Source organism: Scardinius erythrophthalmus (genome assembly GCF_964197995.2).
Source record: "Scardinius erythrophthalmus genome assembly, chromosome: 1".
In the NCBI taxonomy this organism is placed as follows: Eukaryota; Metazoa; Chordata; class Actinopteri; order Cypriniformes; family Leuciscidae; genus Scardinius; species Scardinius erythrophthalmus.
Window position 1 is genome coordinate 23,428,610 of NC_138221.1, and position 14,962 is coordinate 23,443,571.

At 37.1% G+C, this 14,962-nt stretch overlaps 1 protein-coding gene across 1 annotated transcript in view; it reads left to right on the forward strand.

The window, feature by feature from the left end:
• LOC308697603 (uncharacterized protein) overlaps positions 1-14,962 on the forward strand; it is a 641,328-nt gene that overhangs the window by 263,875 nt on the left and 362,491 nt on the right. The gene's annotated exons all lie outside the window — the stretch shown is intronic.

Genomic DNA, 14,962 nt, shown 5'->3' on the forward strand with positions numbered 1-14,962 from the left:
TTTTTGCCATACCCATTTTCTAAATGATCCTGTTATGGCTACCCAATGGGTAAAGTTAAAGTTTTTTATATAATTAATAAGCTAGAGCTTCCAGAGAATTGTACTGCACTGGTATATTTCCGATCGGGCGAAAAACCTAGGACTAGTTCGCAAAAGTAGGTTTTTTAACATAATCGCAAGTATTTAATGAACAAATTGATTGACAGCAGTAGTTCTTGAGGCAAAGTTGTTCAGTATGAGGAGATCAATCAAATGATATGCATCACGTGATTACATAGCCGTAAAACCTGTTAGCGTCAACTAGTGGCTGATTTTTCAAAATTCTTAGACCTCTAGGGCCACGAGTCGAACATGCCCACCTAGTTTCGTTCTGATCGGCCTCCGTTAAGAGCAAACTAACAGCTTTGAATTAAAATGGTGAGGTATCCTGTTGTAAACATCAACCATGCCTGTTGACAGTTCTCTTTTGTGGGAAGGGAATGAAAAGTTCTCAAATCCGCAGCACAGTCTCAGACATAACATTTATATCCATGATCTGCCATTTTCACTATTGTCCTTGCTTGCTTCTTCACAATACCTGCAGATCTTCTGATGATTCGGCTGTGCAGGTCCACATTAACACTGCCTGGCCTAGAACATGGACTGGAAAATGCAAATTTGGGGGGTATAAATATTAATGATCCTGACTCCAACGGGACAGTCGGTGTTATGGTGGGATTCACTCATTTTTCAGCGGTCTTTTGCAAACAGGAGATTTACACATGAAGGAGGAAACAATGGTGTTTGAGGCTCACGGTGGTATGTCAGTTCCATGTCCAGAACTCTTATCATTCAACTATGCCAAGATAAATATAGTTTTCAATTGTATGGCACCTTTAAAATAGATGATTAGTAATATAATGCTTACTTGGAGTCTGAAATGGCTTTAACAAAAGAAGAAAAATATTCTTAGATTTCTGTTTATTCTAATCATGTACAAATAAAGTAGCACAGTAAGATTACATTTATTTGAATGCATTAGTGAGTGTGTGATTGTGCTGTGTGTGCAGCGTATCAATACTAAAAGTGAAGGTGTAGTTGATATCTTTGGTGATAATATCTGTAGTAATCATAAAAAAAAACAATTAAGAAATAAAGAATTAAAATTACAAATAATATTCTATTAAGATATGAGTTACAATAACATGATTTGCAATAGTAATAATATCAATAATATATGCACAATACACACAGATTAGACTATCAGGTCTGTGTTTTACAAAAACATTAGTATTGCAGCCAATGTGAGTCTGTGGGATTTATAAACAGACAAAATATGATTTGAAATGTTATTTTAATGATTTTATTAAGTTTAAACAATATTTCAAATGGAAAAAAAAATGAAAAATAATATTTTAGTGAGCAGAATGAACCAATGAGTGTTCTTCTGGTGGTTAAAATGTAAATGAAAACAATAATACTTAAACAATAATACTTAATACACTAACCATGCTTGAACACACACATGCACACACATTTTGTTGTAGATGTAGATATTTAAAATAAAAGATAGGTAACAAAATGATAATTGCAAATCTCCTCTGTATAACACCATTTTCAGATTTCAAATTAATCACTGAGAGGCAGAATTGTTCAAACTGAGAGCTCAGTAAAAATGAAGTGATAAACTTTGACAAAACATGACTGTGTTATATGTAATTTTAAAGTTTATAAAGTAATTTTATATAGTCCAAAAACTAATGCAAAAGCACAGATGAAAATATTTTATTAAGTAGAATGTCCTGCAGAGGGCAGTAGAAGACCACTAATTGACTCACTTTCATTTGAAAGACTTTTTTTATCCACCAGTAAAACAAAGCAGTTTCTCCATGTTCTTTCCATTAAGCATGCTTACACACACAGACACACACACAAACACACACACACACACACACACACACACACACACACACACACACACACACACACAAATATGTTTTCAATGTTTTTAGGATGTGATATTGTGAAAATATCTTCATCTCCTCATCTTGAACAACTTTGCCTCAAGAATCACTAATGTCAATTAAACCATTCATAATCATAATAAAAAAATAAAATATATACAAATATCATAATAAAAAAAACCCATCATAATAAAAAAGATTGCTTCTTAAAGCATTTGTTTATTTCCCAATACTGAAGCGAATTAAAAGATCATGCGTAATCCTGCTGCTCCCTCTAGTGGACAACAGTGGTATTATAGCTTACATTTTACAGTTGAAGTGTTTGAATGAATGAATGGGAATTTGTTTTTTTTACTTATATCTCAGGAACCAAAAGGCGAAAAATTCTGAAACTCAGAGCACAGATAGTGCTTGAGGAGCCCTGTTGAATGAGACCATCAAGGTGTTTTTGGGCGATTGGGGCTGGGAGTTATGACTGTTATAAGGCATATCTGTTCGGGCTATTATCTCTGGAATGCCCAGGGCAAATAACACCACATTTGAATCGAAGCTAGCCAAGGACGCGCCCTTTCCAACGAGCTCTCACACAATGTTCGGGGTGGTCTGGGTCGGGAGTAATGGCCGTTCAAAATCGGGGGTCCCGCGGATTCGCGATGCGCGGGGGGCGCGCTCCCGAGGCCCGCGACGACACGTTTCGATCAAGAGCCCGGAGAGGTCCTCACCATCAAAATTTGAGCGCGCAACGACTTTCCGTTTTCGAGTTATGAATGAATTTGTATTCGGGGGCGTGGCTTAAATGCCGTTATACTTTCGTTTCATTTCATTCACTTACTTTCGTCCATTTCCATATCTCAGTGTAACACAATTGTCAATAGTAATACTCAATAGATGAGTTTTGACAAAATGTGATTGTAAATGTTAAAATAATGATTTTATAAAGTCTAAATATGAATTTTACAATATTGAACAATATTAGGGAGTAGTATGATGAAATGACAGCAGGGGGCAGTAAAATACCACTTATTGGCTTAATATGTCATTTATATTCATATAAAATCTCCTTTTGAAGAAGTTAAACTTTTTTTCTGATAATTATTGATCTAGAGAGTTCAGAGAATTGTGCTGCACTGGTTTTGAACATTATGATATGAACATTATACGATAATAGATAGAAGACACCATTTACAGCAAATACAAGCAATTTACCATAGGAAATATATGGTTTTAAAGCGTTTTAACAGTTATAGCGCCAACTATGGTCCGATCTCCATAAAATTTTCCATGCTTCTTTAGCAGGTTATGACACATATGCTCATCAATTTTTGTGAAGTTCTGAGTTTTCGTTTAGGATTTATAGTTATAACTATATAGTTATAGTTTAGCAGTTTTCTGCACTAAAGCAAACCAGTTTTTCCATGTTAACTCAATCATGCATGCTTACACACACACACACACACACACACACACACACACACACACACACACACACACACACACACACACACACACGAAGACAAATGTTGTTGTTGTTTTTTCAATGCTATTGGGATATGTCATAATGAAAATATATTTGAATGGTCTATAAACATTTCACAAAGTCTTTGTTAGCTATTAATCAGAAGATTCAGAATTTATTCAGAAACCTAAGACTACACAAACACATTATGTTGTAGATACAGACATTTGAAATATATGATGTGATAAAACTGTCAATACTAATACTTTAACGGACGGATTTTGACTAAATGTAATTGTAAATGTTAAAATAGTGATTTTATAAATTTTAAACAGCAGGGGGCAGTAAAATACAACTTATTGGCTTAATATGCCATTATATTCATATCATTTTCACCTTTTTAACTATTATAGAGGCAAATTTTGTCCGATCGGTCTGAAAATTTTCATGCATGTTCAGAGTGATATTTCACTGGCTTTTTAAGAAGGTCTGAGTCATTCATTAAAGAGATATAGGCTTTCGGGGACACTTGGTAAAGGCTACATTTTGAAGTGAACCTATTATAACTATCCAAATGAAGTAGTTCAACTTTTTCTGACAATTATTGACCTAGTGAGTCCAGAGAATTGTATTGCACTAGTTTTGAACATTATGATATGAAAACTATATGATCAGAGATGGAAAAGACTATTTACAGCCAATACAGGCAGTTTACCATAGGAAATATATGGTTTTAAAGCTTTTTAACAGTTATAGCGCCACCTTTGGTCCAATCTCCAAAAAATGTTGCATGCTTGTTAATGATGTCATGTCACATATGCTCACCAACTTTTGTGAAGTTCTGAGTTTTCATTTAGGATTTATAGGCTTTTTAGTGTATTTTGCCACGCCCATTTTATAAATGACCCTATTACAGCCATACAAATGCAAAAGTTCAACTTTTTTTTGATAATTATTGATCTAGAGAGTCCAGAGAATTGTCCTAGACTGGTCTGGTTCCGATCGGGCGAAAAACCAGGGACTAGTTCGCAAAAGTAGGTTTTTAACATATTCATGAATATTTAATGAACGGTTTGATTGACAGCAATGGTTCTAGAGGCAAAGTTGTTCAGGATGAGCAGATCTATCAAATGATATGCATTTTGTGACGATAAGTGTAACACCACGTGATTACAGAGCCATAAAACTCGTTAGCGCCAACTAGTGGCCGATTTCTTTCAAAATTCTTACAGACCTTTAGGGCCATGAGTCGAACATGCCCATCGAGTTTCGTTCCGATCGGCCTCCGTTAACCTTGTCTAATAGGTGCTCAAATTTCATTGGCTGATGGCGGCCATGTTTTTTGAGATACACTAATGTCCTCATAGATATACGTGGCACCTTGGACAAAGACACTGCATACCAATTTTCAAGTCAATCGGACTAACGGTCAGGTGGTTATAGCCCATTTTATGTTTTTTTCATGTTATAGCGCCACCATGTGGCCAATCGCCGCGATTTTTTTACTGTGACCTCAGATTGACCTCTTACACATGTGTACCGAGTTTGGTGAAGATACCTCATTTACTTCTGGAGTTATAGCCATTTTAGTAAAATAGGCTCCGCCTTCTTCAAACGTTTTGGCGCCCCTTAGCGACCGTGAATCGAAATTTCAACTTTTTTTCGATAATTATTGATATTCAGACTATTGTGAACATTTCTGCACTAGTTTGGTTCCGATCGGGCGAAAAACCAGGGACTAGTTCGCAAAAGTAGGTTTTGGACAAAATCCAAAATGGCGGAAAAATTTGCATACCGGAAATAAAATACCTCCTATATTTCTTGTTCGGCTTGAGCCAAGGATTCCAATGATGTATGACACTTGAAGCTGAGACAAATGGTTATTGAGATATGAGCAAAATAGTGATTTTTTTTGTTTTTTTGCGCTATAGCGCCACCTATTGGCCAATCGGGCTCATACTTTGATAACCTCTCCTCGATTTTTGTACTACCTTGTGGCCAAGTTTCAAGTCTCTAGCTCTTACGGTTTGGGCTGCACGATGCGTTTTAGCGGAGAATAATAATAATAATAATAATAAAAATCCTTACAATTACAATAGGGTTTCAGCACTTCGTGCTTGAACCCCTAATAATTGGAGGTGGAGTCTTTGGACGACGCTGAAAGGAGGTTGGTTGCTGGCAAGCAGAGGTTGCACTGCAGTTATATTTCATTCTCCCTTCTCTTTCTTTAATGTGAAATTCTGTTTGAATTTCCAAGATAGAAACGCATTCTTGCCCTGCTCTGTTGTTCCAGTTCCATCTCTACCTCTAGCTCCCGCTGTTCCTCTTCCGACTCCATTGTGACTGATCACGCAAATCGCGCATTTTTTTTGTTTTCATATTGAGGCTTCTGGGAAATGCATGGAGTTGCCTTAATTTATTTAGAGAGTGAATAAACTCGTGAAACAGAGAAGTATCGTCATGTAATCCATTGATTTCAACAATGTAACTGTATTCTAAATACCAACTATTTAAACTGTAACTGTAACGGAATACAGTTACTCATAATTTGTATTCTAAATACGTAACGCCAGTACATGTATTCCGTTACTCCCCAACACTGGCTGCCGTTGCATCATCCAGGTGGAGCTGCACGTTGGTGGTGGTTGAGGAGATTCCCCCCCCTTCCATGTAAAGCGCTTTGAGACCCAGAAAAAAGCGCTATATAAATGTAACTAATTGTTATTATTATTATTATTTCCCAAGTTACCTTTATAAGTTAAGTTGGTCAGCTTGTTTCTATGGTTATGATTCTGACCTCTGGTAGTCTTATAGTCTGTTCAGATCAATGGGGACTAAATAATATATTCTAGAATGAGCAAGTAGAGTACAGCCTTAAAGGGACACTCCACCCATTTGCATTAAGCTTTGCATTGTTAGAAACCCAATCATACTATTGAATGGTCGTGCAATACTCTCTCATTTTCCCCTGAGACGGGAGAAATCCATTATTTACCTCTTACACTTCCTCCTACAATGACGCAAAAATCGTCATTTTGCGTCATTGTCGGAGGAAGTGTAAGAGGGGGGTATTTATGTTAAGACTACAAGCCTAGTCCTCATCTTTCCCAGGGGTGGGACCCGCTCACGCTACAGACCTATTACAGATCAGTGGGTGGGACTTTACTCTCTGAAACTGAAAGCAATATCCTCCATCTTGTTTGAAGCTAAGCTAACAGGCGCTGTGAAGACAGATGTAAAGTTATGACAATAGCGGAGGAGAGTGCTCAATATGATATAGAGGAAGAGGATTACGGAAGTCTGATGCTTGAATCAGGTGTTTGTGGCTACCTTTACAAGCCGCATTATAGCGAAGAGCAGCCGAGGCAGAAGACCTGCCTGCCGCGGACGAGGAGCCCGGACTGGCTCGAGTTAGGGCGGACTGGTGGCGCCGGTGATCTCACTATGCAGCTACGAACCGCTACGAACACAGAGATAGAGTCCGTCTGCGGCAAAGAATTTCAACGATGACAATTTCTCCTGGACGAAATCTCTGAATCAGACGAGGACACGGACGTTTGTGTTGAGAACTATCCTAGTTTCGCACCGCATATGTTCTGACTGAACATCCACGCAGGTACCATGCAATAATTCACCTTTTCGAAAGAAATGCAAACGAGGAGTAATGCACTAATGAGTTCGCCAACTAACTAGACATTTTGTGTGAATGTGAAATGAATTTCAAGCTCTGGTGGTAGCTAGCCTTGTAGACGGAAGAGTGATTTCTCTTATAGGCAGATATGCGCTTTCTGGATTAGTGGGAGTGGCTTGCGCAGCTGTGCAATGTGGTGCATTGTGGGAGTTGTTGTCTTTCATACAAATGCGTCCTGAAGTTATTTTTTGTCTTTCCTCGGTCACGAAGGCACCAAATTCAAAATTTATTTTACATTTCGACTACATATATGACCCACTTTAAATAAAAAACAATGTTCAAATGGGTGGAATGCCCCTTTAAGATACAAGTCAATCGCCTCTGTCTAATGACCAAGACTGATGAGTTTGTGATTATGAGATCCGTTTACCCGGCTGGCCGATGCGAGACTCAAAATGTTTTAGGAATCTGGATGAATGAGTACAATAGCAAGTAAAGAGTTGAATAAAAAATAATACAATTTAATGATTTTTAAATTTTTAATGAATAAAATGTCTAGAATCTAATTCTTTAATTAGTAATTGATTACTTAGGCCATTTATCTTGAAAATGCAATAAAATTAACAAACAGCTTTCATTTAAACAGCAGGGACAGAGACTTTAGAAACACATTAAATAAAAACGCAAGTTCATTACATTAAAAGTTTCTATAATATTTTGAACGTGTGTCTACTTGGTGATTGCTAAGGAAAAATAAACCTTAAAAAATGTCAATTTAAGGCCTATTAAATGAAAAAAAAAACATTATATATATATATATATATATATATATATATATATATATATATATATATATATATATATATATATATATATATATATATATATATGAATTTCTTACTGTATGTTAAGTATGCTAAATGGCAATTACAAATTTCATCCCCAGAAATTGAAAAGTAAAAAGCTCAGACTAAACTGGTCCTGTCGGGTTGTGATGTCTAAATACTGAGACACTGAGATTCTGCCTGCAGACCATCACACACAGCAGAGGGTCTGAAATCAATCTCACACTCCACAAGAAACGAGGAATATACCAAACATGAAGAGGCTGAGGGAAATCTGTAGTAAAGAATAAGAAGAGACTGAGGAGAACATTGGGCAGAAAAAGCACCAGCAGAGTGAATGTGGAAACAACCCAAATATAACGATCTAGTTCTCTGGATGTGTGAGAGTGACGATCAGTACAATACAAAGCTAAACAAGATAGCGTCCATGTGATCACTGATATAATGAACACGAAAAGATAAAAATTAAAAGATTCTGACAAAAAAATGCCACCGATAATGATAAAGAGAAAAGCCAGTATGTAGAAAGTGATGAAAAAGGGTGAGGAGAAAACCGAAGCAGTGTACGATGGATATTTCACTGCGAGAATTCCCTCTAGCGCCACCAGCGGGTTCAGGAGGAGACCACAGAGACTTGATGACAACCATAAAGATAGAGAAACCCAATTCCAGTGCATATTTAAGACAAGGCTTAACACTATGACGGGACTGAAGATTATCTCAATAAAGTCAGTGAGGAGGAGGAGTAGGATGAAGGCTGAAATTCGGAGTCCATTCTTTCTGTGATGAATTAGATTGCTGGCAGACCAAAGAAGAGCTGCTAGACCTGCACACGCACAGATGGTGATGAAGATGGACCATCTGACCCTTATCTCTAGCGGGAGTGGCAACCGGAGAAATAGATACATTTCCATATTCCAGTCTGGCTTTGATCTCTGCTATATCCAGTTGAAAATATGTAATTAAATAAATGAGTGAAAAATTAGTATCTGCTTAAAACATGCAGAGCAACTTTCAGAAGTCACAAAACATCTTATTCCAGCTAAACATACAACTCAGAATCATTAGACTGAAATTATTCATTTATTCCAGTCTGTACACTGCAAAAAATGCTTTCTTAGTTAGTATTTTTGTTTTGTTTCCAGTCCAAATATCTAAAAATTCTTACATCAAGAAGCATTTACTAAAATTACATAAGAAATTATCTTTTGTTTTAAAGATAAAAAGAAATTTAAGTAATGTTTGCTTAAAACAAGCAAAATTATCTGCCAATGGGGTAAGAAAAAAATCTGAATTCGAATGGAAAACAAGATTATTTTTCTTACCCCATTGGCAGATAATTTTGCTTGTTTTAAGCAAACATTACTTAAATTTCTTTTTATCTTTAAAACAAAAGAAAACATTCTCATTAGTATTCTTTTCATCTTAAAACAAAATAGAATTTCTTATGTCATTTTAATAGTAAATGCTTCTTGATTTAAGAATTTTTAGATATTTGGAGTGGAAACAAAACAAAAATACAAAGTAAGAAAAGCATTTTTTGCAGTGTCAGTTCATCTATAATGACTTGAAGTGAAAAAACAACAACAACCGTGTCTTACCTAGATATATTTAGGAGATTTCTGCAGCGCTGTGCTCATGGCATAAGAACGTTTGCAGTCTTGCTTGGTTTCTTCTCTGGTTCTGTCTGTGTTTTTGCTCTTTCTACTTTTTTTTCTACTGCTGGTTTCTGGTTTATCTGCTGGTGTGATCTAAGCTCTCACTTCTGAGCTCTGACTGTGGTTTCAGTAAGAAACAGATAATATTTACTTAAACCATCTTTACTTAAAGGGATAGTTCACTTTGAAATTAATGTTTGATATGTTTTAGCTTACCTCAAGGGCATCCAAGATGTAGGTGTCTTTGTTTCCGCAGTAGTTTCAATTTTGATATTTTTAGGTCAAACCGTTCTTGTCTGTCAGTCATTTCATGCAGGTCTACGGTCACTGTCTCAAAGAGCATGCACAAAGTCCAAATTAAAACATTTCCCCATCGTCCAAATGAAACAATTCCCCATCATAAGTACACATTGATGGCCTAAGACACGAAACGAGCGGTTTGTGTGAGAAAACGAACAATATTTATATCGTTGTATTCTCTTGAACACAGCACACGTCCAAATGATCTGACGGCGCGGGCGGGTATAGATGTATACTTAGATGTCGCCTTCGCTACTGCAGTTCATTGGAACGAAACCGTAGCCAAGGCGACTTCTATGCATACATCTATACCCGCCCGCGCCGTCAGATCATTTGGACGTGTGCTGTTTTCAAGAGCTAAAAACGATATAAATACTGTTCGTTTTCTCACACAAACCGCTCGTTTCATGTCTTAGGCAATCAATGTGTACTTATGATGGGGAATTGTTTCATTTGGACTCTGTGCTTGTGTTTTGAGACCGTGACCATCGACCTGCATTATATGACTGACAGACAAGAACGGTTTGACCAAAAAATATCAAAATTGAAACTACTGCGGAAACAAAGACACCTACATCTTGGATGCCCTTGAGGTAAGCTAAAACATATCAAAAATTAATTTCAAAGTGAACTATCCCTTTAAATGTTTAAAAGCTGTAAATGAAATTATATAGTACCTCTGTAAATGTAGTGTAGATTAAAGGGGTCATATAATGCCATTTTTGTACAAGCTAATATGATTCTTTAGGGTCTAAATTAAAAGTTTGTAATATACTTTAATTAAAAATTCTCATTAGTATTGTAAGAAAACACTCATTTCACCTGCTCAAAAACAGCTCTGTTTTCAGCACGCCGTTTCAGTGCATGTGTCTTTAAATGATAATGAGCTTTGCTCACCCCGCCCCTCTGTTCTGTGGGTACACCGTTTCTAACACAATAACCATGTGTTATTCATTATAAACGTGGGATTATGAATTATATTGAGAACGTCGTACATAGAAAACATGCCGTAATGTACCCTGAGTGTAAACAGCCGCATTCATAGAGAAGCCTGCAGCAAGGTTTGCAAATTTGCAAAGATTAATATAAATACTAATATAAAGGTTAATAAAACATCACACTCACTTCTGGAGGTTCAGCAGGAACACGTTGGTACCGATCCGTTTTTTCTCGTTTGTAAAGCTGTCTGGTGTGAAATGATTCACGCAAACAGGAAAGCAGACGATCGTGGGGAATCCCTGTGAGGGAATCCCCGCGTCAATCCTTTGGGCATATCCCTTCAAAAACAAAACTCAGCCACTGCATCTTCAACGGCTCAGATTTAGGAACATCCAAATGACTGCTGTGTTCCTTATTACACCGAAGAACAATCGCAGATGCCATTCTGCTCATAGACAGCGCTCCAGTGAGGGTATCAACAATGACGCGCGGACTATGATTGACAGCTCGCTCATGAGCGAGGGCAGGTCTGTGTTGAAACGCTGCAGCTGTCAATCACAATCGTGGGAGGGGCATCCGACCGGCTTGATTTCAGAGAGAGTCAAACATATAAGGAGATTAAAAAAAAAACACTGGATGGATTTTTATCAGTTTATGATGGTTGTGTACAGGCTCATTTGAGACTTGGTCTGGGAACCACGTGTTCATTTTCTTGTATTTGAGGCGTGGTTTACAAATGCCCAGAGCCGTTTATAGAGCTCGGGATCGTTGCGTCACGCCGCAATGCATTGTGGGAATCACGGTACGGAAGTAAGATTGTACTGTATAGTAGGCAGTAGGTAACGTTGATCATTTGGTCATTCATTTAGGTTATTTTCTGGAAAATGGTTCAGTATTGCTGTATTGTGAACTGCTGTAATCGGTCTCATGATCGACAGGGCAAACGCCTCATAAATCATATTAGTTTTCCCTATTTTCGTCGAATGGCTTGGGTCGCCGCTGGTCGTCAACCGGACGAAAACAGTGGATTATTGCACGTATGATAAATTACTCCTGAAGTGTAACAAACCCGCATAGACAAGCTTCGTAGCTCACAGAATCTGACAAGTGTACGTGTGTGTGTGTGTGTGTGTCACTACTGATGCTTGGTTAACGGTGCGAACGATTGTTTTCTCCGCGTTTACTTTGTAGATCTGCAGATCTTGCACTCATCCATTTGTGAACTGCAAGTGAGCCTCCAGTGACAAGTTTCTACTTTTCTAAAAGTGTCTACTTTTAAACAAACAATTCAAAACGAAAGAAAACAGACAGCTCTCTGCTTATGTAAGTTAATCCGTATGCAATTTGCATTTCTCTCTGGCGCGTTCACTTACAGCGAAGATCGCCAATCAGCATCGTCAACCTCATCTTTGCAGCCAAATGTGACAAAATAAAAACCATTTGTTTATTGAACAATTAAAATGTGTGTGTGAATGTTGTTGCCGAGGGCACAGGAAACTGTAAATCCGGCTCTGGATCGGAGATGTAAGCGCTACTCCACAGACCAGGTAGGAAAATATCAGGGAAACTGAGGCTTGGTATTAGCCACCTCCAGACTTTATTCATAGGGATCAAATCTTTTTTTTTTTTTTTTTTTTTTTAAGTAGCGTTGTTTGGCTTCATTATTAAGTTTGTCAGTATACGGTATAGCCAACTTTTTTTGTCACGGCCAGGGCCGGTTCTAGACATTAGGAGGCCCTAGGCAAAATTCATGTTGGAGGCCCCCCACCCCCAATAAAAAAACACTTGAAACAAATATGATTCCTAACCTTTTTATTTATACAACATTTAATTTTAAAAGCAGTATATTTTTACTTACACAGTACATAAGTTTGGACACATTACTATTTTTAATGTTTTTGAAAGAAGTCTCTTATGCTCATCAAGCCTGGATTTATTTGATCAAAAATACAGAAAAATAATATAGTGAAAATAGTTAAAATGTAAAATAATGGTTTTCTATTTTACTATACTTTATATTTCTGTGATGCAAAGCTGAATTTAGTGCCACGTGATCATTCTGATTTATTATGTTAGAAATGGTGCTTAATATTTATTTTATAACCTGTGATACTTTTTTTCAGGATCTTTGATTATTAAAAAGTTGTTTTAAAAAAGTCTTCACTGTCACTTTTTATATATTTAACACATCCTTGCTGAATATTCCTGTTTTTTTTTCTCTGTATTTTTGATCAAATAAATGCAGGCTTGTAGAGCATAATAATAAACTTCTTTCAAAAACATTAAAAATAGTAATGGGTCCAGACTTTTACCGGTACTGTATGTACATATTAATCAAACTTTATCTAAGGTAATCTCTTTTTTGTTTAATGAAGATGTTATTGTTGTTGTTGTTGTTATTTTGCTGTTTTATTCAATTTATTCACAGTTCCAGAATCCCACTTCAGTAGATGAGCATAAGTGATTTTATATTGCATTGCTACCTTAAATATGCTATACACAAATCAAGTGGAAGAGAAAGACACGATCGCTACTGAGCAGAAAAAAATATATAAAGTGATATTATTGGCGTAATGTCAGGAATCTAATCATCAGCAGAATTTAGAAGATAGACCCATAGATATGAGATCCTTTATTTGAAACATTTAAAAATGTTGTAGTGTGTTGGCTTTTTAACTTAGAATACAGACGTCTTGTCTTTTAATTGTGTAGCTTTTTTACTAGTCAGCTCCCGACGCGATGTTATTCATTGTACGCGCAAATTCAAAGCGTCGCGTCTTGGGCACGTTACGCTCGCGCTCTTTTAAACTCGTAATAAAGCGGTGAATGATTTTTCCAGAAATGACGCTGATCTACAGTACAAGTTTATATTTAGAATACATTGCAATCACTCCAAAATAGATGACGACAACTCACACACCTGCATTATGAGATGTGCTTCTTTGTGTGCTTATTAGGCTTTTGCCTCGCAGCACCTGATGGATGCGTTCTTTACACATACTTTCAGAAGCCGGCACCCGCTTTGTAACGGACACATTAATTGGTTTAACTGTAGTAATGTAACAGTCTATGGTTAAGATAAACATCGTCACTATTTTTAGTTAATAAATAAATATTGAAATAAATTGTAGATAGGACATTTGTACATTTTTTTTTTTTTTTTTTTTGTCCCTCTGTCTGGGCCCCATCCAACCAATCGGGCCCTAGGCACGTGCCTAGTTTGCCTTTGCGTTAATCCGGCTCTGGTCACGGCCCATAACTTTTTCTCTTTCTTTCTCGGTGCCGGCTACGCTATTACTTTATTCCGAACACTTCTGCGTTGCCTCTAAAATGGCCGTGGTTACCCACAATGCATCATTCCATAACGTCTACGCCCGAGCTCTATTGGGCGCTGTGAATATCTATCAAATGCGCCTGTATGCATAGCCAATCGCTTCAATTATACCAGATGACGTATGTAGAGTGACAGAAGTTCGACGAGGAAAAAGACGATGGGTCAAAGATTTATTTGTACATGATAGCGTTTAGCGAATATTACCGTTTGTGAAAGATAAACATGAGGGTAGAAGGTAACGTCGATTCTGATGCCATGTTGGATCCATAGATATAAACAAACTGCTTCGATGTCGTCATCATCTTGCTGCTCCCTCCCCGTTCTGTGATTGGTTCCCTTTTTCAGGGGAAAATTTGGTCCATGGTGTCCAGACTGCCTAGCGGCGTGAATAAAATCGCACTGCGAGCAAGGCAGTATGGGGAAACTCAGGCTACTTTTACTGAATAAATGAACAGAACAAACAAATAAATAATCTCAAAGAAAGAAAGAAAGAAAGAAAGAAAGAAAGAAAGAAAGAAAGAAAGAAAGAAAGAAAGAGGCTATGTTATAGTAAAACACACATTACATTTTCAAAAAAAGTCAATTTTGTGTTCAGCGTCTTACAAACTTGACATTATAGCATTGAATATAGACAAAATATGTCAGATGATCTCTGTCATAAGTTGCAATGCTTTGTTGACTTCAAAATCAGTTTGAAAATATTATAGACAAGTGTAGGTCGTGAATGAAAGATTTGGAAATAAAAATATGACCCTGTCCATCTCTCAAATTGGCATCATCGGATCTTTTCTTTCCCTTTAAAACGCTTATAAGCGGATGTGTCCCGGCGCTCCGTTAGTAGGCTACATTCTCACTT